Source organism: Dama dama, chromosome 28 (assembly GCF_033118175.1).
Source record: "Dama dama isolate Ldn47 chromosome 28, ASM3311817v1, whole genome shotgun sequence".
In the NCBI taxonomy this organism is placed as follows: domain Eukaryota; kingdom Metazoa; phylum Chordata; class Mammalia; order Artiodactyla; family Cervidae; genus Dama; species Dama dama.
In genome coordinates this window covers 12,018,465-12,045,515 of record NC_083708.1, presented here as the reverse complement: position 1 = coordinate 12,045,515, position 27,051 = coordinate 12,018,465, and the positions used below count along the sequence as shown (strand labels likewise).

Genomic DNA, 27,051 nt, shown 5'->3' with positions numbered 1-27,051 from the left:
AAGCTCTTGATAATGCTTCTTGAAATTACCCCTAAAATAGAACAAAAGGAGAGAAACACTGTATGTCCCTGGTACCTAAATTTTTGAAAAGTTGATTTCAGCTGAATTTCTCTGCAAACAAATTCACATTTTTTGAAAGATGCTAAGCAGTCAAGCAGTTAAACAGTCAAGTTCTAAATCAATCTGAGGAAAAAAAAACATTTTTATAGACTTTACAGATCAAGAAAACATCTACTTTTTGCTTCCCTGGTGGCTCAGAAGGTAAAGAAACTGCCTGCAATGCGGACGACCTGGGTTCGATCCCTGGGTCAGGAAGATCCCCTGGAGAAGGGAATGGCAACCCACTCCAGTACTCTTGCCTGGAGAATCCCATGGATAGAGGAGCCTGGAGAGCTACAGTCCATGGGACTGCAAAGAGTCAGACATGATTGAGCAACTAACACACACTCTTTGCTATGTTAAAGACAATAAAAACAAACAAAACAAAAGAACTCTGGAAGGCAGGGGTGAAAATAATCATCTTAGGAATACCTTACAATTCTTATGAGAAAAGTTAAACATCATGGAAGTATAGACCAGTACTTTCAATTTTAGAATGAGACACTTCTCTTTAACCTTTATATTTTCCTCTCAAGGGCACTGCAAGATAATGCTGATATGGAAAGTCGCTTTTCCTGTTTTCTTGCAACCCAACGCATCACAATCATATTCACATAGAATTCCACTATTTGTAAAATACTTTCAATTAGTTGAGGAAGGAACCACATTTTGACTTATTAATAACAGCATTTGTAACCAAACACTAGGAGAGCATATGACTGGGAAAAACACAGTGAAATGTCAATTAAACAAAATATGTAAGACCGGACTCGTAACAGACCCTCAGATCACACACACACTCACACACACACAACACATACACACACATACATAGGACTAGTAGCTTTCACTGTTATAAGCCCTTTACATGCTATATATTAAAGTTAAATAACAGTTTAAAAATCAACGAGTTTTTCACATCAGGGAAAATAGCCTCATTAAAGAAGGAATATTTTCCTTTGCATCTGTTTGTCTTTACGTTTCCAAGAGGACAGATTTCTCCCAGGCTCCCTCCCTTCCGACTCCATCCTCCACCTCCTCCGTATTAGGACAATGGTAAACACCTCCCCCACCTCCTGCAATGTTCCTGCCATTTACTTCCCCTCCTCTTCTTCTCTACCTTATTCTCCTAAACTTTACTCTTTAACCCCCAGAAACATTTCCTTCCAGGGTGGTGGATTCAAAATTGAAGGGAGGTGACCATCAGCTGGTGGGGGAGAAAAACATACAAGCAGTTCTATCTCAGCAGGATGCTGGTGTGGCTGTTTAGTCACTCACTCATGCCAGGCTCTTTGTGGCCTCATGGACTGTAGCCCACCAGGGTCTTCCATCCATGGGATTTCCCAGGAAAATATGGAGTGGGTTGCCATTTCCTTCTCCAGGGGAGATCATCCTGACCCAGGGATTGAACCTGCGTCTCCTGCATTGGCAGGCAGATTTTCTTTTTTTTAAACCACTGGGCCACCAGGGAAGTCTCATTCAGCAGGATAACAAGTGCAAATATGCCCAAGAGATAGGACAAAGGACAGTGTTAACATCCCTGCCATAGTGAGTTAATGAACTTCTCTCAGAGGAGGAGACACCTGAGTTGTATATTGAAGGTTAAAGAAAATGCTGAACAGATGAGCAAGAGACAAGGCATTCAAGACTGTGGACTGAAGCTTCCCCCAAATCTCTCCACTAAGTAAGCAGAATGGCTGTACCTCTAACTCTTCCTTATCTGGAATATGTGTCTGATTCTTTATGTCTGTAATACCTGCAGCCTGGAATGTTTTACCTTACTTCAATTGTATGTTTAAAGTTCACAATAAAACAAAACAAAACACTGGCTTTCTCTCAGTGCAGATTCTGTCTGGATCCCTGGCAGCAAGATCCCTCAATATAGTATAGGAGAAAACCAGGGGACCACAGTGTCCCCCTGCCCCACTGGAAATCTTGGAAAATTAGTGAGAAAGTATAGCAGAGATGGACAAAGTCATACGATGCTATAGCTCTCCTCTTAGCACTAAATCTAAACTTCCAAATCTAATCTTTTCTTTGCATCTTTTAGTCAAATACTCTTTCTTCTGCCCTTTAAAAATGGTTTCTCCTAAGATTCATCTTTGATGTAGGAGTTTACAGCCTTGTGTGAGGACCTCCCAAACTCCTGGCCGACATGAACAGATCACCACTAGTGGTTAACTCCTATCACGGTAGCTCCAATCTCAGTGGTCTGCTGGGCTGCGTTGGTCGCTTCAGTGGTGTTCGACTCTGTGTGACCCTGTGACTATAGCCCGCCAGGCTCCTCCTGCCATGGGCTTCCCCAGGCGAGGATGCTGGAGTGGGTTGCCATGCCCTCTTCCAGGGGATCTTTCTGACCCAAGGACTGAACTCAGCTGGGTTCCTTATGATCTGAGCCACCAGGGAAGCCCTCCAAACTCAGCACCTTTCTCAGATTTCCTTCTGAATTTCTGATGTGTTTCTTCCATTGTCACCTAAGAAATCTGAGCAGCCCCTCGGGTTCATAACAAGTTGGAGGATTCTGATGGTTTTGTTCTGTGTCTCCTGGGCTGGGCTACAGTCCTGGTCATTCAATCAAACACACGTCTAGGTATACCTTGTAGGTGTGATTAGAAGACATACTCGGTTGACTTTAATAAGGGGGACTATTTCAGGCAATCTGGATGATTTAAAGGCTTCAAGGGCAGAACTAAGGCCCCTCTGGTTGGGGACACCTCCCACGTGGGCTGTAGCTCCAGCCATCCCTGGGGCCCTGGGCTGTCCAAACTCGGGGCTGCCCTGTGGATTTCGGACCTGCCCCACAACCACAGAAGCCTGGTAATAAATCTCTTAATGTCTATCTCTGACAGATTCTGCTCCTCTGGCTGAACCTGATTGGCAGAGCGTCACAGATCCCAAGAGGTCTTCTCTCCTAACGCCCCATTTCTGTTAAAGGGGCTGCCACTTTCCCACGTTCGAACCTGGTTATCTTTGTGACTCTTCCACTTCATCTTCTCCACCTGTTCCTTCCTTCTTGCTTCCATCACTTTCCTTATGTTGAGATGCTTGTCATTTCAGCTGGGATCTATACAACCACAGCAGATTAACTTGCATAAAGATGTTGGTCGTTGGTCTCTGGCTCCTGTGTTCCTGGCTGGTGTCCCTGCGTTTTATTTCCACCAACTCTGCCTCATCTGCTTCTCTCTGTTCCCCGACAGCAACCTTCTGCACCAACCAGGCTGCCTCGAGCCTTGTTCCTGGTGTATGAGCTGACCTTTTCTGCCTCCAAGCTGCACTTTATCCCACTTACTTGAGATGACCCCTGCCATTCCTTTAAGACCACCTCAAGCATATGCACTTGCAATCGAGTCAGACCAGCCTAAGCTACAGTGACACTGCTCTTTTCACTCCTGCATTGGTGGCGTCCCTAAAAGTTACTTGGTAATTGACTATAAACTGCTCTATGAAAACACTTAGATGAACGTGATAGACTTTAAATAAAATCCTTCACTTACATGTAATTTTTCTTCTGGATATGCTTTCATGCCTCTCCCCTTAGCATCCTCCTGGTCACAGAGTGCTTTATGAGACACAAGTTTCTCCCAAAAATATTTACTGAGTGAGCCGCTGACTGAATCTTGTAACTAAAGCTGGGAGCATTAACTGCGCATACACCTTCAGAGATTAGCCCAAAGCGGTTCCTAATCACTGGCCACTCAGATTAAAAAAATAAAATCCAGAACACACTGATTCTGCACTGTTAGTCTTACACCAAGTTTAAAGTGTGAAGGAAAAAAAATACACTTTTTGAAAAGAATCTAAAAAAAAAACAAACAATAGTGGATACACATGTAGCTGATTCACTTCACTATACAGCAGAAACAAACATCACAATATTAATCAACTATACTCAAATAATTTTTAAAATATACTTTTTAGTTCAGTAAAAAAATGATTTCTTACTGCCCATTAATAATAAGCACATATAAGAAGAGGCCATTTCACTCAGTTGGTTAAACATGAAGATGTTGTGTAACCAAACAGATGCTCAGATTCCTTTTGAGACAAATGACTTAAGCTAAACTGGGGATTAGGGAAGGGAAAGATAAAAATCATGACATATTACAACCATCCTAAGCATGTTTATGCCTTCTTTCCGTGGATGAGCCCTGCTTCTGAAGTTGTGTGAAGTGTTAACTGGAACTAAAATCAGGAATTAGTTCTATACACGTGTTAATCAGAATATAAAATAAGCATACAAACAAAACACAAGTCTTACGGTGAAGACTTTGCTAATGTATGAAAGCCTCTACATGTCCCACAGATTCTGATTTAGAGGTTATTTAAAAAAATTTTTTAGAAAGAAGCAAGTAACAAAGTGTTATTTTATGGTTAGCCTTTGAAGAGCAGCACTGTTTATGACTATGTGCAACTACAACTACCCTTTTCTAGAAGATTCTCAGAATGGCTTTGACACAAGGTCTAGTGATGACAAACGACACTTCTAATTTCAGCCAGATCTTCTGTGGCAACAGCATACGGGTGAAGAAGAAAATGAATTAGGGGGAAAGATGACCAGATTACACTTCTGCACATGAACTATCTGAAAGCACAAAATAAGCCTATTTTAAAATTTTATTTAGACTCTTAAAATGTATGTTTTCTTTTAATCTAAAGATAGTTAAACCATACTTATCATTTGAGAATTTTGATTAATTTCTCTGAAATATGGCTGAGAAAGATCTTCAAAAATAGGTAGTCTTAGGAAACAATAACAACAAAAAACTATAAATGGTATTAAATAAGGCAGCTGAAATGAGTCATCATTAAGTTATTTACACAAAAAAGTTACATTTCTCTGGCCCTTGCCTGGCTATAACACATGAAAGGCAAAGTTTTTGGAACCTAACATGATTTACAATTTTAAAAAGTAACAAAAATAAACTTTTAAATTTCCAAAATACATGTCCATATAAATGTATTTGTATTTATTTGTATATAAAAGGATTACGTGATATGCAAAGCAGTTGATCCAATTTTAAATACAAATCAAATTGCTTTAAAGAAAAATATAATTTTGTGATAACACTACGAGGTAAGCTTGAGTTGAAGCACTGCTCAATTTCAAATCCAGTTTTAAAATCCTGTAAGCCTAGGTCTAAAGTTATCATATTTAGACATTACGATTTTATAAATACACCCAGAGCAGCAACATCCTTCTGTATGTACTTCATCCATTACATTACTTTTACATTTTTTTCTTTTTCATTCAATTATTAGTACTCTAATAATAAAGTATAATATACTTTTGCAAAAACTGTTTACACATTTTTTGAACGTATCAGACAAACAGGAATTTGGCTTTTGGTTTTAGTTTCATAAGATGTTATACATCAACTAACAAACTCCTCTAAGGGCTCAGTAAATCCATTTACAGAACACAGACTTACCTTGTTTATCTTGAGAAAATGAAGAATCAGCATTAGGTTGTCCTCAGAGGAAAACTGAAGCCAAAGCAGCTTTGACCTGGCTTAAATAACTTGTGCTGCCTCGGGGAGGAATATCGGAGCTCTGAGAAACCTTTCCTTTCTCTCTCTCCCCCCACAACCCCCTCTCCCCCGCCCCCCTTCCTCACACTTACAACAGGATGATTAAATTGCTTCTGCCAGGAGTGTTTCTTCCAGAGCCTATTATACTATACGACCATGAAGTGACAAATCACTCGGTAAATTTGCTATGTATCATCTCATAATTTGAAAACTGCTAAATAGCACAATTTGAAAGCTGCTACATAGTCACAAATTTTTCAACAAACTACATAATGAAGACGTATTTAAATCAAATGAACTGAAAATCTGCTTCTTAATCTATGAAATGCCATGTAGCTTCTCTAGTATTTAATAAAAAGTCAAGAAGTAAAGCTCAGGGCTTAACACATGATGTCCAGGGTAAATCTGTTTAAAGGGCTTTTAGAGGGTCAAGAGGAAGGTCCCATATGGATATCTTGCCATGGTGCTTGTAATACACATGTAATACACCCAGGCATCAACAGCATCACCTTCCAGATGCACTCAGGGGCTTTCTCTGCACCCCACCCTGCCAGGAGACAGCTCTAGGGCAAAGGAGACGGTAATGCACAGGAAAGGTAAACAGCCCAACTCTTGCTGAACATTTTTTACACACCAAGCTCACTGCTTCCCCACACATTTCTGTTCACCCTCCTCCAATTTGCTGGCATTGCTGGGCTTGCTATGTTTTATAAGAATGAGGACACAGGCCCAGACTTCAGGAGCAGTTAGTATTTACATGCAAAACTACCACCGGCCGCAACATCAAGCCCTTGAATGCCACTTCCAGCCAAGTCCGCTTCCTTCCAATCGAAGTGGCACTGTAAGCCCTTTCATGATGATGGGGAAAATGGCAGTGGGAGAACCATCTTACGACGATCAGGTTTGGTTTTTTGTTGTTTGTTTTTTTGCTTTTTTGGATAAGAAACATGCACTATTTGAAAGATAGGAACCAAAAAAAAAAAAAAAAAGAAAGATAGGAACTTTTTTTTTTTTTTTTTTAATAGCAGATCCTTTTCAGAGTTGGGGGTAAACTGTCACAAAGAACCAAGCAAAAATATCTTCAAAATGCTGTTATTACAGTCACTCCAATGATATAATATTTTAACACTATTTGGTAGGCAATACATGTATTATTCTGGGTTATGGAGTTGACTATGTGTAGCTGCTTGTTTTGTCTTGTTTTGACCATGACTGTGTCTCTTCCTATCGTCCCTTCTCACCTTAAAAATGAGCATAAAAAAAAAAAATGAGCATGAATAGGTGAGATATGGCAGGGTGATCCTACTCACTAGTAACACAGGACAGTCCTGGTTTGTGAGCACTGTTGTAACATGTTATTAATAATGTTTCCTTTTCACTCACCAAGACATTCCAGTCTGGGTGATCAATTCTCTAGTCCACATACATATACCAATATAAAAAGGAGAACAGTAACAAGTTAAACTAAACTAAACTTGCCTCAAAACAATTCCAGGTGACACTGTGAAATTTCATTTAGACAGTTATTTAAATCCCAAGGCTTGAAAACACCAAAGAACAGAAGCCCATGGAACTCAACAGTCTAGCCTGGAGGCTCTGCGGGGCACGGCGCATGCGTTCCAGCGCTCCTGGAACCTGGGGTGCTTACCTGGGTCTTTTGCATGGGGAAACGTATGTTTGTGCTGACGGAACCACCTCTGTCGGCACAACTGAAGCAGCTAAACTTGAGGCCAGAATAACTGAAAAGGGACAAGGTTATAAGAGAACTTTCTAACGTAAAACAGCACATACATGGGCAGTCTTTCATGACCAGCAGGGAACCCCTCAAACTGCTACTCTGCTTCGTCTGGATGCTCTTCAGAGGGGTGGAAGGTGGCAGCCCACCCATGACCCTGGACATCCTGCCATGAGAACTGGGTCCCCCCAGTCAACAGCAGCTTCCCTCAAAGGGTGAAGTCCTTCCACTCTAGACAACGTAATGCTGTCTGTTAAGAGCATCTCTTTAATACGATGTGTTCCACGTGCAGCCAAAATGAGGAGCATAGAGAAAAACCAACCAAAGGGATTTAGAGATGGGTGGGCACAGACCTCACTGACCATAGTGTGCATCCCAGCAGCACGTGGAGCGGACCGATAGGGGTCCTCCTCTGTAACAGAATGTTCTGGACAATGATAGAAGGACGTGATCTCACCGGGCCTGTGGCTGGCACAGCAGCCCACCTCTGCCTGTGCGGGGGCTGCAGGAACTCACGGGCTGAGTGCCCTTCCTACAACTCGAGGGGCAGACGCTGGGCAGAGGCCAAAGGCGCAGACGCTGTGGAGGCTCTGCCCAGTCCCCTGGGCAGTTCCTGTTCCCAGATGCTAGACTGCTTCTCCCTGCAGGACCCGTGACTCTATGGGGGCCCTGGCTGCTGCTGGCTGGGCCCACACAGTAAAGAGGCTTCAAGTTCCAGGAAGCTGAGGACCCTGGAAGCAGTGCCCAGTCGACGAGGAGTGGGGCTTGGTGGATAAACGCCAGCTTCCTCACCCTCAAGGAGACACCTCTACACCGTCTCCCACAGAACCCCAATGGGACAGGGCCCCAGTTGCCGAGGGCACTCACCCACTAAATAACACACTTTACACTGACTGCCTTTTCCTGTCTCACTGCCCTGGAATCACCTCTAAGTAAACTATCTGCACTCAGACTTTTGACTCAGGGTCTGCTTTCAGGTGAGTCCAACCCACAGAGCTGCCAAAGAGAAACTTATTTTATTTTTTAGGGCTGGAGAGATACGTGGTTTTAGCAGATGTTTGGGGAATGTGGAAAAATTTTTTCTTTGTAAATTCATTAGTATTTTACAAAGATTAGAATAAAATAAGTTTCACTTGACATAAACTATAGTGACAGGCTTTCCATAGACAGCAAGTGACAAACACATGTACAGAAGTTTCCTTCAGCTCTTCATCATTTATAGTGTGGACATTCATGCACAGCCGTCTACCTCAACTACTTCTAAAGGTATAAACAAACCTCCAGCAGGGGCCTCCCCAGTGGCTCAGTGGTAAAGAATATGCCTGCAATGCAAGAGACACAGGTACGACCCCTGGGACAGAAAGATCCCCTGGAGGAGGGCATGGCAACCCACTGCAGGATTCTTGCCTGGAGAGTCCCATGGACACAGGAGCCTGGCAGTTCCAGTCCATCGGGTTGCACACAGTCAGACACGACTGATGCAACTTAGCACACTTGCACACAAACCTCCATCAACAGGGAAATACATGCCAACGGTCTGCTTCCTTGTGTAGTGTAGCAAGAAGAAGTAGAAACTATGTCAGAAGGGAAACCAGAGTGAGAAAACATTGAAAGATATGCATAAACCACACAGAAAACACAAAGGATGCCTCTGACTATCTCAGGGCAGAAAAAGGGGGGCCCCAGGGGTATATGAATGGGGGCAGGAGTGGGGCTTGCCCTGTGAGCCAAGGAGGTGGGAATCCCGGAGGGGAGAAGGCAACACCTGCAGTAAAGAAAGGTGTGCTCCTTGGAAGCTGGTGGAGAGGCACCAGGGGTCCCCGCCACCAGCGCGTCTCACGAGACTCGGGGGCCGTATGAGGAGCCTCCCCCACACCAACAACAAGTTCTAAATCAGGTAACCTTTACCATCAGCTACAGGAGGCCTGGTGCCCCCTGAGAAGAAACTTTCTAACTCCCCCAACCTCCCCTTAACCCGCTTGTTGATGCCCCCAAATGCCTCCTTTTAAGGAAACTACATTTATTACACAATTAGAAAAAGAACACAAACACCTGGTCAAAGAAATTTTAACTGTATCTCTCAGCATAAAAGCAAGTGACTGTATGCCTTCTAAATTTTTTGTGTATCTTAAATAGTGCTTAATGAATAACTTTTTAAAAAAGGGAGTCATTGCCAATGAAAAGACATATATATCCAAATCCTTTTGAAAAGAAGATAGTTAACAAGTCTTTATTTAAAATCCAAATACTTCTCTTTATCCTAACATTTTCTTGCATTTACTCTTGCCTTTCCCCCCTTGCTGGTCCCTTGCTCCAAAGGAACAGGTAAAGCTTTCAATCTGCTGATCAGATCATTCTACATCTCTGTGTAGAAACCTTCCTTGAAACCCTGCTGGTTTAAGATGAAACCGAGACCTTAAGCATGGTCCTGAGACCCCTTCCGACCTGCCCCCTACCTGCTCTCAGGGCGGCTCTCACGCCACTCTCTCCCTTCCTCCCCAGACCACAGGCTCCTGCCCTTTCACCTTCTCAAAATCTGTATCAGCTTTCCCAGCACCAGTCTTTACCCACAGTATTTCTTTTGCTGAAATCCCCTTCCTCTCCCCGCACCCGTCTGCCCTGACTGCCTCGTCTCGTCCTGCAGGACCTGGAGGAAACTTCATGGCCATCGGCCCAGGCTGGGCCCCTTTCAAGGCCTTCCCAAGGTCCTGCAAACCTTCAGAACACCCAATGTGCTGAGAAGACCCCCTGTGTCTGCCTGTCACACTGGAAGGTCCTGAGGGATCTGTCCCACTTAGGACACATCCCCTGAACCCAGCACAATGCCTGGCACACAGCAGATGCTGAATAAATACATTCAGAATGAATGAACAAACCAATGAGCCAAGGCCTTCCAGCCCCAATTTCCATATTCTTTGTGTCATCTCTCTCAGAACAGGAGCAACTGGACAACTGAACCCATGGGGAAAAAATGACATGAATAAAAGTGAATGAAAAGTTGGTTAGAAACCAAATTTTGAAAACATAATTTTAGAAGGGCTCCTACTATTCATTTTTAACTTACCCAAACAAATGGAAGTTTTGAATGAGGCATTTTTATCAAATGCAGTTCTTTTGTTTGATATATGAATATATGAAAGAACTGATGTTAAAATTAGTATGAGTTAAGTTTGGGACATATTTATACAGCTTGGTTTGTTACAAAGTCTGTATTTGGTGTCATTTTTTTTCTTAGTATACATAATTAAGTGCTTTAGTGTCCGATTTTGCATTTGTAATTTTGTGTGTTCATTTTCTTGAAAAAAGCTTTCCTTAAACTTCAGACCCTACAAAATAGAAATCTGTCTGGGATGAGTAGAATAACGTCCCCCACCCTCCAAAAGATGTCTGCACCCTAATCTCTAGAATGTATGCTATGTTCATGGTGAGTTGGAATCATGGTTGCAGATAGAATTGTTTGCTAATCAACTGACCTTAAAATAAGGAGATTATCCTGAATCATCAGGATGGAGGGCAGTATTATCCTAAGGGTCCTTACAAGAGGAAGAGAGACGCAGGTCTGAGTAAGAGTGACGTGATGGCTTTGAAGGGGGAAGAGGGCTGAAGGTGAAGGAGTGATAGCAGCCCCAGCAGACTGGGAGGCAAAGACGCGGATTCTCCCTGTAGCCCCAGGAAGAAACTCAGCCCAACCCACACCTTGACCCGCTTTGGACTTCTGACCTCCAGGATTGCAAGATAATACACTTCTGCTGTGTTTTAAGCAACTACATTTATAGTCACCTGTTACAGCAGCAAAAACAAATCAAACACTACTACTATAAGATTACTCAGAAAGTTATTACCCTGCAAAAGAGACGTCCATAAGGTTTACTTTCATTTAAAAGACGATCTCATGATCCAAATCCTAAGAATAATTATAGGTTTCCAAATAATTTTGAAAAAATTACCATTTATAAGGATTTCTCAGGCCAAGAAACGTAATTTACTACAGATGCTGTAAGTTCACACCTATAGACAACAGAGTCATTGGCAATTAGAACACATTTAGTCAAATGTTTGTTAAGCCCCCCAAAGAGACAATACACACACATAAAAACTGCCTTGCCTCCTATCTTTAGATATACACATGCACACACATTTTCCCCTTAAGACTCTACACAGACCTACACTGAAATGCTAACACTACCACTAGATAACATCTGGCAAGTTGTTAATCTGAAGTTTCCTCTTGTGTAAAGTGGAAATAGCTTAGTTTTCTGGAATAAATAGAAATGATGTAAAGCACCAAGGGCAGGCTCTGACACCTAAAAGACAAACAGCTGTTATATTAACAATAACTTGGTATTTATGGGTTTTTACCTGAAATAATATTGCACTGCAGACCCTTTGCATTTTCTCACAAATAAGGATTCAGGCTAATAACATTTCCATATATATATGGAAATGGAGAAGGAAATGGAAGCCCACTCCAGTATTTTTCCCTGAAAAATTCCATGGACAGAGGAGCCTGGAGCGCTACAGTTCATGGGGGTGCAAGGAGTCAGACATGGCTGAGCACACACACATATTCCTGAAAAATGGTTGCTAATAGGAAAGCCATTTTATAAGGAACATAGAGACACAGTGCTCTGATTAGAAGCCAGGTGATAAAATACAACACAAATTAACCTTAAACAACACTTAACTTTACACAAAAGGGCTGTATCATTGGAATTTGAAGAGTCAGCCCAACGCTAACAGGTAAATTGTCCTCTTCTATCCTCCCATTAAAGCAAGTATATATACCTGATAAATTTCATACAACTTGTTAAAAATCCATGAACACAACTGCATATTAAAAGTCTCACATGTATGTTTGAATCTAGAGAATATAGAATTCTTCCAGAAAATTGGGTAAAACAAATTTTTTACGTTGGGTCATTGTCAAGATTTTCAACAGTAATTTTTCACACATGTACTTATGAAGAAAAGGTGACTTTATAAACACAATAACATATATTTGAAACCCAACCTTTGTAACTAATGTCTTCTGAGCATTATTTATTTCACATGACCCTTGAAGGAAAATTCTTGTCATTTAGGCAGGTAAACTTTGTTAGTTTACACATGATTTAGAAGAAATGCAAGTCCAAGTATAATAATTAATTAAATTCCCTGTCCTAGAAAGGTTTTGGTGACTCTATGACTCCATGGATGCTAAATGTTAATTTAATAAACTTTGTCATTTATGCTGGATTATGTTACTACTTGAAACACTCAGTATTAAGCAGGGCCACTGAAGATCTGAAGATGTGTCTAACTGGCCAGGAATTATTTGAAAAGGTCATTATTCAGAAAAATAAGGTGAATGGCTTTCTAATGATATGACTGAAACTAGAGGTGAGGCTCAAAGACAGATGGCTGGTGGGGATTCTGACTTGGCTGGCTTCTTACATGCCTTAACTGACATACTGGCCTGAGGATGTCTCATCAGAGCTGACGGTAATGCTGGGGCTGGGCTACGTACCCTATGGGCGGTCAGTGTGGTATCTGAAGACCATCTAGGCACGGAACCATCATACAGGCAGTTACGTACCAGAAGCATGGTGGAGCATGATGAATGAGAAGGTAAGCCTCCACACTCACCTTTCCCCCTATGTCTCCTCCCATAAGGCAAAGGGTGTCTCTCTTGTCTGGTCAGCTGCCTCTCCCTCTTGCCTTCTCAAGGACCAAGCTCTAGGAAGTAATTCTCTCTCCATTTTTAATCTTAAATTTTTCCTTTCATTAGAATATAAGATTTTCAAAACCCATACTTCTCGCTGACAAACTTAACAGGCCCCTCTTCTGTGGTCATAACTTAAGAAATTACATTTAAACAATGTTTCCTGTATCTGTCCCCATATAAACTCTAGGTATGTTTGGCATCTTGCAAACAAGAATTTCTCTGCAATTTATCAAAGCAGCCTTGGCTTATCAGAAATTGTGGAATCTCAGTAGCCCCTTCTAAGTATTTCTTCCAGTTCTCATGCAAATATGCAGCATTACTTTGCATTAAGAACACTCACTGGGCTGTTTTTGAGACAAGCATCATCACCCTAGAATCTTAAAGATCTCTCTAGCACTTCCCTCCACCTCCCCTATTAGACACTGTCTTTAATTATATTTTGCTGAACTATATTTTCTGAAGGCTATGTTTCTTATCATCAGTATTAGCACTATTTTTTCCTAACCCTAACTTCATTCAGTTCTATGAAAAGCAGAAGAGAAGACTACATTCCTGTCGTTACACAAATTCAGCTCTTGCTTTGCTACATAACTCTGCGGTACAGCCAAGAGGTGTGACTCCTCTGCAAATGAATCTCCCTCACAGGGAGCAGCTGCATTTTGGGGGGTCAGCGAATGACACGTGACTGGTAGGGCTACACAAAAGCGAACCACGAAGTGATATAAACCACTGATGCTTTGCTTTCTTCTTTTCTCAATCTCTGTAAATAATCTGACTCAATGTATTTTTGCACTTAGGAAAAAAAGAAAAACCTTGAGTGGAATGACTGTCAATCACCAATATCAGAATGCGGAATTATAACTAAGATGGTTGTTAGCATATTTAGTTTCAAGTTTATAGAAATGCTAAGTGTTCGATAGTACATATCTGTAAAACTCAAGTAAAGGAGGTTTGCATCAAAGTTTTTGAGACTTCTTGAGAACCGGGAGAGCAAAGAGAAGTCTTTTCTTGGGAAGATCCCTGGTAAAGATCCTTCATTCTTCAAGCTACAGGGTATCCTTCACTCAGAGTGAATCAGAGTTAGCTCAGACAGTCAGATTTTGGTGTTGGATAAGATCCCAGCTTGTCAGCTCTGCTGTCCAGTTAGCTGTCCTTTACTCTATGGTCATGGACTGCACGGAAAACCCTGCTGGTTAAGGCCCCAGATGTGGACAGCTGGCCTTCAGGTTCTGGCTAATGATCCTGGAGGAGGGATGGAAGCAGTGTTTTTCGATGATATTTGAGGATAACGAACAAGCATGGAACTTAGAGGAGAATGCTATTCTACATTTGCTAGAAGCTTTGGGGAAATTTTATAGCAAAATTAACATGAGTATATAGTCAGGGAAAGGCTAAAGGCTCATGAATTTTTAAGCTAAAACTCAAGACTTCAAATAATCTTCCTTCTTTGCTGCTGCTTCAGGTTCTGGCCTCCATCTCATTGAAGATGGGCTTTCTTTTGCCACTAGATGCATTCCAAGGGAAGAGTTAGAGAAACGTGAACCATTTCTTTATCTGTTCCAGAAGCACATTTCCAAATTCCAGAAAGCAAGTGACAGAATTTCAAGGCTTCTTGGAGATCAGAGGTTTGGAGTTAAAATAGCTTTCATTTCATGCATTCCACTGATAGGAAATGATTTTGTTCTGAAAATAGCAATAATGTCTAGAATCAGCATAAAATGACATATCTCCAATATCAAGTCAACTCACAGGATGCAGAATGTCAACCCATCTCTGGAGTATTCCACGACAGCTTAATACATTGGGCTGTAACCACCTTCTAGAGTCTGTGGAAGAATTAGGTCAGTGATGATATCCAACCTCCTTTATGTATGTTGAGACCAAGAACCATCTAGTATATACAAATCTAACTTTCTGGACATCAACCAGGTCTTATTATGTACATGATAAAAATGTCAAACATGTGTTTTAAAACTAAAAATAGAATTGCCATAAAATCCAGGAATCCCATGCTTGGGTATATATATCCAGACAAAACAGCAATTCAAAAGGATACATGTACCTCAGTGTTTACTGCAGCACTATTTACAACATAAGACATGGAAATAACTTAAATGTTCATTAACAGATGAACAGAGAAAGAAGTACATGGTACATATACACAATGAAATACTCCCACTGGCAGCACCACGGACGGACCTAGAGGTCATCAACTAAGTTAAGTAAGTCAGACAGAGGAAGACACTTTCCATATGATATCACTAACACGTGGAACCTAAAATATGAGACAAATCAACTTGTCTATGAAACAGAAACAGACTTACAGATATAGAGAACAGACATGGGATTGCCAAGGGGGAGAGGGTAGGGGAGGAACGGATTGGAAGTCTGGGGATTAGCAGACGCAAACTATTGTATATGGGATGGCCAAACAACAACACATATAGTACAGCACAGGGAAATATCCTGGGATAAACCATAATGGAAAAGAATGTAAAAAAAGAATGCATTTATTCTGGTCTGCAAAAGAACACTAGGGAAATTACAAATAAATCTCCTACAGTTAAAACACTCAATAGCAACTTTCACTCTTAAGGACACACACAGAGCACGTAAGGATCAAGTGTAATAGCATCCAGTGAGGGCTCACACAAGTTTCCTTTCTGGTGAAAGCATAGGAAGTGCTTTGTGGTCCTTGCAATTATAACCACGGTGAGCACTTAAGAGCTGGATTCAAGCTCAGATGAACTTCAGAAATACATTTAACAAAACAGAATTGAACCTTGAGAGCCGGCACAAGAGCTTTCCTGTATGAGAAAGTCCCTACCGAGAGGGAGAACGGTCTCATGGCCACGAGGGCAGGCTGCAGCTGAACAGTCGGGGTTCACACCTGGGCCAGGCCGTCACCATCCCCTCTCTGTCCTGCAGTGTTTGCACTGACGAACAGGAAAGATGCCAAGAGGGCCCCCCTCACAGGCCTGCTTTAAATATTAAATAAATAGATGTTGATGAAGCAACTCAGAGGAGGGATATAGAAATGCACGTCCTTGCTGTTGAGCAATAAGACAGATTCTCAGAAAAACAATGGAGGAGCAGAGGAGAGAGAGAGAAGACCAAAGAGGGGAAAGTGGCAAAATCCTGCGTGTCTAGTGATCTGACCACTTCCCACCATCTCCTTTCCTCCAGCCCTGCTCCCTGTGACATCTTCTCCAAATGATGCTAAACTCAGGCACGCTGGCATGTGCCAGTTTTGTTTTAAAAAACAAAGAAATGGGATTAACATAGACACACAGTGATACATAAGATAGATAACCAACAAGGACCTAGTGTAGAACACAGGGAACTATACTCAACATTTTGTAATAACCTGTAATGGGAAAGAATCTGAAAAATAATATACACACATATATGTGTGTGTGTGTACGTATTCAGGTATATGGAAGATATATGTTTATAAATGTATATATGTATTTATTTGAATCATTGTGCTATACACCTGAAACTAATACAACATTCTAAATCAACTATACTTCAATAAAAACTAACATTAAAAAAAAGGCAAAGAAATGGCTCAACTTCACACATTGGTATATGTAAAATGGGGTAGAGGAATCTAAGAGTCGGAAGAGGCCAAGAAAACTTAAAACTGAGGAATGAACAGAAACCAATTTTTATTCCAGGCTTTGGAGCTGAGATAAACACACTAGCTGTGTTCGATTCTTACATAAGAAATACCAAGAGGGAAGGGACATAGTATACCCATGACTTATTGATGTTGATGTTTGACAGGAAACAACACAATTCTGTAAAGCAATTATCCTTCTGTTAAAAAATAAATTTAAAAAATAAATTAATTAAATAAATTTAAAAAATAAATTAATTAAAAAAGAGATACAAAAAAAAGAGAGAGAGAAATCACCAGTATTTTCAGCCTTTGCTTAAAAAAAAAAAAGTCTCAAATGCTTCAAATGCTTTAACTCATTATAATGGAAGACATTTGAAGTCACTTGTGTGGGAGCTAGCCTGCTGTCCACCCCCTTCCACTGCAGTAAACTGATGCTAAGGACTGTTCAGCCAGCACTGCATTTCCCAGGGCCTGTCCCCTAGCAGCTGGACATGGCCATGTGGCTCAAGGCATATGGGCCTCTGGGGCGGGGCTTTTAAGAAGCAGATATACTTTCTCCACCTGCTTTCATCCTTCTGCCATGTGGATTCAGAGGACAACAGCATGAGACGTTAGGACCTCGGTACCTAAGCCACTGTGTGGAAGCAAGCGCTGTCAGCTACGAGCACCTGCCCATGCTACTGAATGAAGAGGGAACATCACTTCATTCAGTTTGAGAATTTGCACATTTTAGGGTCAATTTTTACAGCAAGTAGAATTACTTTAACATATCCAGCGCAGCACGAGGGCTAAGAATAAGCATGTTAGCAGCCTGAATGGACCAGTTACTGGCTATGTGTTGCTGAGCAAATTACACTTCATCTTCCTGAGCTTGGGATTCGTTATCCAGAAAAGGATAGTAAGAATGGTAAACCGAGGAGGTTAAAGTGCTAGTCTCTCAGGTGTGTGCGACTGTTTGTGATCCCGTGGATGTAGCCCGCCAAGCTCCTCCGTCTATGGATTCTCTAGGCAAGAATACTGAAGTGGGTCATCATTCCCTTCTCCAGGGGATCTGCCCAACCCAGGGATCGAACCTCTGTCTCCTGCATTGCAGGAAGGCTCTTTACCACCTGAGCCACGAGGGAGGCCCCTGATAAGAATGGTACCTGGTTGAAATGCCTGAATGAAAATACCCTGGTTGAAATGCCTGAATGTGCCAGTCTGGCTCATCATATAAAGATTTGATAAACTCAACCTTTATTATTATCTATAATGAGATGTATTCTTGTGGATAAATGCATCAGTTGAGTAAATGACAAAAGCATCCAGCTTTCCTGTAAATATACAGAGGCATTCCTCAAGGTCCTAATCACTTACTTCTACATCTCCCATCTTCCCCCAACACAACCATCTTGTTCTTTGCTCACCCTGTCAGGGCACCTAGTAGATGATGATCTGATAACTATGGGCATAGCCCTCCCTCAAAGCAGCTGCTGGAGCCTGACCACACATGGCTCAGGGGACAGGGACCCCAGGGCCCCGCTCACGTGGAGGCACGTGACAGTCTGGGCTCCTTTTCCCCTTGACTTCCCTTCGCCAGCTCCAGACACTCCGAGGAAGTCTTTTCGTCTTCACGTACTGCACCCTCTAGCCACCCACCAGGGCTCAGAAACAGTGACATGGTCCAGACAAAAACCAGCACCAATCTGAACATGAGTCACTGTTTTGAGACAAGATTATGTAACTTGCGATATGATCTCTTCTACACATACTCCCTTCCCCACAGAAAAATCTAGTAGCATTTGCTAAGCCCACAGATGTCCAGCAAGCTCATTTGTTGGTGCAATGAACAAGAAACACAGGATGGTACTGGGCCTCACTGTGTCTGAAGACAGGAAGCTGTCAGGACTGGGGGCCTGGAGCCATGCTCCTGGCTGACACTGCCCCATATGGACCACAGATTTCTGTCTGACTGCTGGGTTCAAGACCAGCTCTGCCCTTACCGGCGTGGACTCCTCCATTTCCCTTTCCTAATGAGCAAAAAGACACCAACTAGTAACAAAGTGGTTCACATTGTTGAAGAAGAAAAACAGTGACTTGACTTTAGTCTCAGTGGTAAACTCATCCAGATGTACATTTTATAGTTCTCTCCCAATAAAGGGGCTATCCCCTGGTGGGTCAGATGGTAAATAATCTGTCTGCAATGCAGACCTGGTTTGATTCCTGGGTCAGGAAGACCCACTGGAGGAGGGAATGGAAACCCTCTCCAGTGTTCTTGCCTGGAGAACTCCATGGACAGAGGAGTCTGGGGGCTACAGTCCATGAGGCCACAAAGAGTCAAACACGACCGAGCGACTAACATTTTCAGCTTCCCTATAAAGGAAAAGGAAATCAGAATGAAATATTTTTCTAGTTACATAAACTTCTAGAGAACTGACAAAATACCAACTGTTGACACTGGGTATTCTGGAGATTTGTAGATGAATACACACTTAATTGGGCTTCCCTGGTGGTTCAGATGGTAAAGAATCTGCCTGCAATGCAGGAGACCTGGGCTAGATCCTTGGATGGGGAAGATCCCCTGGAGGAGGGCATGGCTACCCACTCCATAATTCTTGCCTGGAGAATTCCATGGACAGAGGAGCCTGGTGGGCTATAGTCCATGGGATCACAAAGAGTTGGACAGGACTGAGTGACTAACAGTATACTAGACACCTTTAATTAACCACTTCAAAATGCCCAGGCCACGCAGTATCGTGGTTAAGGACTCTCTTAGTTCATTCAGGATGCTACAACAAAAATACCATAAACTAAGTTCTTATAAAACAACAGATGTTTACTTCTCACAATTCTGGAAGCTGGGAATTCCAAGATCAAGGTGGTGGCAGACTGGGTCTCTGATGAGAGCCCACTTCCTTGAAGACAGCTGTCGTCTCACAGGAAAAAGGCCTTTTAAAAGTCTCTGGGGTTGCCGTTATAAGGGCACTCATCTCAGTCACGAGGCCTCCACCCTTGTAAGCTAATCTTCTTCCCAAAGCCCCACCTCCTAAGACCCTTACCTTGGGCATCAGGTTTCAACTTATGTGTTTTGGGGGACAGAAATATTCAGTCCATAGCAAGGACTGAGGCTCTGGAAACAGACTAGACCCAAATCCTTGCCAGTTGGGTGACTTTGGACAAGTGACTTCACTTCTCTCAGCCTTCATTTTTCCCTTGAAAATTCAAAAATAATCACCTTCTTATGTCATAGCAATCTCCCAAGATGGCTGAGAGAGATGAATGTGACCATGTACACCAAGGGCTTTATGCAGGAACAGTCACAGGACGCAGCCTGAGCAAGTATTACACTTGTATTAGCTATTGATGACCTTGTGATAGTATCTGTGGAGTGGATAAAGGTCTGTCATCACACAACAGTACCACCAGTGCTCTGCCTCTTTGCACCCCATGGACTGTAGCGCACCAGGCTCCTCTGTCCATGGAATTCTCCAGGAAAGAATGCTGGAGTGGGTAGCTATTCTCTTCTCCAGGGGATCTTCCCAACCCAGGTCTCGAAGCTGGGTCTCTTGCACTGCACGTGGATTCTTGACCATGTGAGTAACACCAGGGATAAGGGGCAGTAAAAACAGTCACCACTAAATTTCACTGGAGAGCATCTGCTGGTTTTAAACCCTTCTGACATAAAGATGGGGAAAAATTAAAGCTTAAAACAAAAATGATGGTTTCTTCTTATCCTGGGGAGGTGAGCAGAACATTAACTAAAAAGGAACATCAATGCTTAGGATGATAAGCTGCTAAAACAGACTTTTTTTTTTTTTACAGATTAATATGCATGTGCAGTTCAAAATATTCATGCTCCTTTTGGTTGTATTTAACTGTCACAATTGTATTCTGGGTTGAAAGAAGGGAAATTATATTAAGAATGTATTAAAACTTATGGAAAGCTTGAGGGATGAAGAGCATGTATTAATATCCCATTTCAATTTAAAATTCATTTTCTTTGGGAACCTCCTTCAGTTAATGCATTTCTGATCTTTCCTCACATGATCCAGGCTCTGATTTTAAAATCCTTCAGGCATTTTGAACTCATTCAATGATAGACATGAAAGACTTTATAAAACTATAAAGTTTTATAAAAAGGTGTGTGTGTTCTTAGTCTCATATAAAAAGGGAGGGCAGTTCTTCACCTGTTGATGTTCTACTTGGTCAAAGAGCTTGTAAACAAATGAAGGGCAAGGGGAATGCTTTCCCTTTCTGGTGGGCCAGGAAGAATACCCAGTGCAGAGTTCCAAAGGGCAGAGGCTCTTCTGAAATGCTTAGCTAAAGGGTATGCGATGAGCGACAACTCTAAAAATATAAAAGCAGAACAAAAGAGTAAGAGAACTGGTATTACTCTGAATAGTGTTACAAAGCCATTTACAGAGTGAAAAGATGTGCACCCAATTGTCAGACCATGTTATCTGGGCCAGAGAATCTAGGACGTGCAGAATATGAATTAAAAAGCCCAGGGAGGGGTCTGGCAAAGCAGAGGGAGCTGGCAGACTCCCGTTATCACTGAGTTATTACCACTCGAATGCAGGCAGACTCACCAGGGAACCTGGGATTCAGGCCACATACACCTTGAAATGAAAATTAATACAGTGCTTGCAATTGTACTTAGACTAGATTCAAGCAACTCTGGAAATAAAGAATGCTCTATCACCCTGGTCAATGCATTTAATGCAACATTAACATATATTTGAATTCAGCCTTTATTCTTTCATGTTTCTGCCTGTAAAATTTAGATTAAATATCAAAATCATTCTTATAATCCATACAAGTGGATTGGTTTTCCTCACAAAACATAATACTTTTGAGTGTTTACTTTGAAAGAAACAATAAGGAATCATCCATGAGAAGACAGAATTGAAAGTAAATTTCTACTTTGGAGGTAAAATTTCCCTTCTCTGATCTTGCTGTAAGTCTCCAAAATACATGCTAATTGGTATTTTTAGGTCAATGATTTGCTGAATATCTAAGAATCTCCATGAAATTTTATGTAACTCCCTTAAAATAATTTTTACTCTTTTTCTATCTCTCCTTCTTCCCTTCCTTTCCTTTCTTTTTTTTTTTTTTCATTTTAAAAACAACTGAGTAACTGTTTAGGTGAACTTCCTGAGGTAGATGTTGTAAATAAGACTGGCATTTATAGCAGCGGGTTAGACCACCTAAAGTCAATTAACTGTCTCTTGGATGTATTTTCCTGTGGGCTTCAAATCAATAGGTCCTCCTCTCAAGAACTCTTCCTCATTAGCAGCTTTGCATCTATTTCCAGTTTCCAGAATGTAAGGACACAGATCAAGGACTCTGTCTTACCCTTTCAATTTCAGAGTGCTAAAAGTATTAAATTAACATCTTCATCAATTTGCTTTTATTTCCCAATTGATACACCTTTACTTCATTAGATAATAGCAAAATGTTTCAATGAAGGTATAGGCTTAGTTATAAAAGCAAATTTACTTAGTTATTATGTATAATTTATAACCTTTTCCATTTGAAACTTTCCTAAGTATAATAGATATTTAACTTTACTATTTGATAAATCGTCAGAGGTTTTAGAGTTTCAAATTAAGAGTGGAAGGAATGTGCTATTTTCACTTTCAAAAACATTCCAAGAAATTGAGTTTGAATCTGGAATATTAACTGTTATTTCTCCTGCAGTCCTAGATAAAGTCTGTTAAGTCTCACTATAAGTATGACTAATCATTGTGTGTACACATTCTTTATTCATAAGAAAAGAATCCTTACAATGTAAATGATTTTATAATAAGTATCACAATGTACTGGCCCCAAATCAGAAGTTTTATTTTTCATGTAGGAATTCACTAGCTGACTTGCAAAGAAGTTATAGTAGGGCCATTATATATAAAAGGATCTTCTGTTTCTATTGCCAAAAAAAGATTTCTTTAAAAAATGGATATTTTTGCATTTCTTACCAAGTGTTTTCACAAGATTAATAGGCAAACCTTTATTAAATGGAGTGATATACACAGGAGGGTGTTGAAAACTAGCATCATAAGTCACCAATGCCTATTTTTGTCTCTCAGTAATTTCCCAATAAAATGCTACTTTATTTGACTTTTATTGTAAAGGTAAGGAAGTTACCATCACAACAATTCATTTCCTGTCTCAAAACTTTCAAAATAAATATCTATAATTATTTGTAGAAGGGTTAAACTTGAAAGCAGAAAGGTGGAATTGCCCAGTAAAACGTATCCAGATCAACCCTAGGTGCTTCTGAAGTGATGTATAAGCCAATAAAAGAAATAAGGGGAAATGTAGGGAGAAGAAGAAAAGACAATTTACTTCCACTTATTAAAAAAGATGAGTAGATTTCCTAAGAATAAAAAAACCCAACATAGAAGAAAAATTATCTTTGAAAATTATCCACTAAATATAGCATGTCAAAATATTAAAGGATCAGTGAGTCACCATCTGAGCTGTTCTCACTATGTCAGCATCACATGAATCCAAGATCCTCCTGATGTGAAGACACTCGGTTGTGTGAGAGCAAAACACACCTGCTGCAGGATAACCGTCCTTGGGGAAACACATCTGCTGCAGGATAACTGTCCCTGGGGAAACACGCCTGCTGCAGGATAACAGTCCTGGGGAAACACATCTGCTGCAGGATAACCGTCCTGGGGAAACACATCTGCTGCAGGATAACCGTCCTGGGGAAACACATCTGCTGCAGGATAACCGTCCTGGGGAAACACGCCTGCTGCAGGATAACCGTCCTGGGGAAACACATCTGCTGCAGGATAACCATCCCTGGGGAAACACATCTGCTGCAGGATAACCGTCCTTGGGGAAACTCATCTGCTGCAGGATAACCGTCCCTGGGGAAACACACCTGCTGCAGGATAACTGTCCTGGGGAAACACGCCTGCTGCAGGATAACCGTCCTGGGGAAACACACCTGCTGCAGGATAACGGTCCTGGGGAAACACATCTGCTGCAGGATAACTGTCCTGGGGAAACACACCTGCTGCAGGATAACCGTCCCTGGGGAAACACGCCTGCTGCAGGATAACCGTCCTGGGGAAACACATCTGCTGCAGGATAACCATCCCTGGGGAAACACGCCTGCTGCAGGATAACCGTCCTGGGGAAACACATCTGCTGCAGGATAACCGTCCCTGGGGAAACACGCCTGCTGCAGGATAACCGTCCTGGGGAAACACGCATGCTGCAGGATAACTGTCCTGGGGAAACACGTCTGCTGCAGGATAACCGTCCTGGGGAAACACATCTGCTGCAGGATAACCGTCCCTGGGGAAACACGCCTGCTGCAGGATAACCGTCCTGGGGAAACACGTCTGCTGCAGGATAACCATCTCTGGGGAAACACATCTGCTGCGGGATAACCGTCCCTGAGGAAACACGCCTGCTGCAGGATAACTCTCCTTGGGTAACTTCTAAGTTCATCTTGTGAGTGGGACTTCCACAGACACTTACAAGGCAGAGCAGTACTTAAACCACACCAGTGGAGAACCAGAAAAATCTTACAGGAGTTCAGAGACCAGAGTTTTATCCCCGACAGGAGGTTGGAATTTGGATAGGGCCTGGATGCAGAGAAGGATTTTGACAGGCTAAAAAAATGGTGCAAATGAACTTCCTTACCAAACAGAAGCAGTCACAGACACAGAAAACAAATGTAGTTACCCAGGAGATAAAGGGATGGGGGATAAACTGGGAGACTGGGGTTGACATATATATGTTAATATATAAAAAATAGATAACAGATAACCTGCTGTCTAACATAAGGAAGCCTACCCAACACTTTGTAATGACCTGCATAGGAAAAGGATTTAGAAAGAATGAATATATGTGTATGTTTAACTGACTCCTTTTGCTGTTCCACAGGAACTAAGAGTGTAAATCAATTATATACCAATGAAAATTAATTTAAAAAAAAGAACTTTGCAACACCTGTAAAGATACAAAGAAGGAAGCCTTAAGGTATGTTTTGTGAACTGAAGGGAGCTAAGTCTGGCTGGGGCATTGTCAGTAAGGAAGTGACACGTGTAAGAGAAACCTTTAGTCATGTCAAATAAAAATAAATAAATAATCTTCATAAACATTTTTCTATTATACACATCTCCTCAGTTTATATCTGCAGAATACCTGTGACCTCTACTGTAAGTTAAATTTTCTCCCAATCAAATTCATGCCCGTTGACTTTCTGGGACCTTAGTAAGAACAGTCTGGGGAAACTGGGTAGGCAGAATTCAGACCGGAGTGTGAGGAGGACTCAGCGACTTGTGAAGAAAGGGAATCCAGAAAACTCTTTCTGAACTTTCATTCATTCCGAACAGTCTGCGTGTGCCCAGGCTAGGCCATGTGCTAAATGCTGGGCATGTAATCACCAGTGAAATAACAAAGTCCCTGAGTGCCCAACTGTGAAAATGAAGTGCTTTCGAGGGAAAGTTCTTTTACTACTTTATGTCAGCAGCTAAATCAGGGATCAATTTTTAGAGCAAAGTTGAAGATCTAAAGATTCTTACCCTGGCGGAGATATACTTTCATTTTGGAGACTCATTGACCTAATGACAGATGATATCGATGGGCCCACCGTATAAATGAACCTCCACATGAGTAAGGGAGGAAAGAACAAAGTTCATGGTGTAATAGTGTAAACTAACAACCGCCTTTGAAAACCAGAGACCCTCTTTAGGGAACTATAGAAAAGGTCCTGTTCCAATAGAACCCCTGAGTTCTCACGCTGGAGCAACAGCCATAAAACTTTCTTTAATAAAATAATAATAATAATAAATTTTAATTGGAGGATAACTGCATTACAAAGTCGTGTTGGTTTTTGCTGTACAATGTGAATCAGTCCTAAGTATGCATATATCCCCTCCCTTTTGAGCCTCCCTCCCACCTCCTATCCCACTCAAGAAAAACATGTATCATATATTAATATATATATATATATATATGGAGCCTATAAAAATGATCCTGAAACTTGCTTTTTAAAGGACCAGAGAGTTAATATTTCAGGCTGTACAGGCCACATGGTCTCCGCTTTCTTAGCATGAAAGCCATCAGGGAACACCTGTATAAACCTGGTGTTCAAAACCAGTTTTGAACACCTGCACAAAACTGTATTTATGGATGCCAACCCTGAATTTCACATCTTTTCATGAGTTACAAAATATTATGATTTTTTTCCAACCATTTGAAAAAAACAGAATAATTATGCTTAGATCATGGGCCATTAAAAAACACAGGCTGTGGGCCAGAGCAGGCTGACCCCGGGCCTTGTATAGAAGAGGCTGGGTAAAGGTCCTGGGAGGCGGCCTTGCAGGTCAGGGAGCCCACAGATGCCCGCTGTGTGCACAGAGTGGCATGTGCAACCACCTCTAGGCAGGTACCTGAGGTCAGTGCTGCGACCCCACTGGCTCTTAGAGGGCGTCGGACAGGAGGAACTTTGGAAGCACTGATGCAGAAAGAGTCCAGTCTCCTCCAGCCCCATGAGCAATACCACCGACACTGTTCTTTGCCTGCTGTTCTTATCTTTGTTTTCTCAGAGTTATTAAAGTCGCTAACCATTACTATTATTGATTCCTTTTCATATGCCAAGTCCTTTGCTAAACTCTTAACATAGATACTCGTTTAATAGTCTCAACAGTATTCTCAGGTCGGTGTGGTTTACCATTCCATTTCAGAGTTGGGGAAACTGAGGCTCAGAAAGGCCTTCCCCTTTCTGTTTTCTTCTATTTTATACATTTACTTCCCTTTTGGAAGAGGATCTAGAAAATAGATCTGCATTTTCTTCCTAAGCACATTCACTGACCCCAGTTGCCATTTATATGCTGACGATCCCCAATATCCTCAAAAACCCCTTCCAATCACTGCCCCCACTGCAAGCTGGACCAAAGTGACAAATAATGTTTTTCCCCAACAATCACTCTCTTTAAAAGGCAACATCACACATGTCTTGTGTCTCGTGTCTGACATCCCATCCTCTGAGCCACTAACTCCTAGATACAAAGCACTGTGATTCCTTTTATATTGATCCACCTTTTCCCAAATCAACCCAACCTTCTTTAGTGGTCATCCTAAATACAGATTATTTTAAAAGCTAAAAAAAAAAGGCCATATTTAAGAACAAAATGAAATATTGTGAAACTATGATTGTTTCTAAAAAGCTAAAAAGAGAGGTATTTCTCTGTGTGTCCATGAAGTTGAATGAGATTACGGTGAAGTGGTTATGAACATAAGTTCTACTTGAACTTCTAAGGGTTGTTTGGCCTTGGACAAGTCATGAGACCCATAAAGTGTCAATAATAATAGTGCCTCGTGGCTGTGTCTTGAGAACTATAGACAAAATAAT

General features: G+C 41.6%; 1 protein-coding gene across 2 annotated transcripts in view; it reads right to left on the bottom strand.

The window, feature by feature from the left end:
* Window positions 1-27,051, bottom strand: part of RIMS1 (regulating synaptic membrane exocytosis 1) — a 580,103-nt gene that overhangs the window by 34,874 nt on the left and 518,178 nt on the right. The window contains exon 1 of one of the 2 annotated variants that reach the window (XM_061131515.1): window positions 5,529-5,663. The exons of the other annotated variant lie outside the window; for it this stretch is intronic. The gene's annotated coding sequence lies outside the window, so the exon portion shown is untranslated. Of the gene's footprint in view, window positions 1-5,528; window positions 5,664-27,051 lie in introns of those variants that run through there. 2 annotated transcript variants of the gene reach the window in all.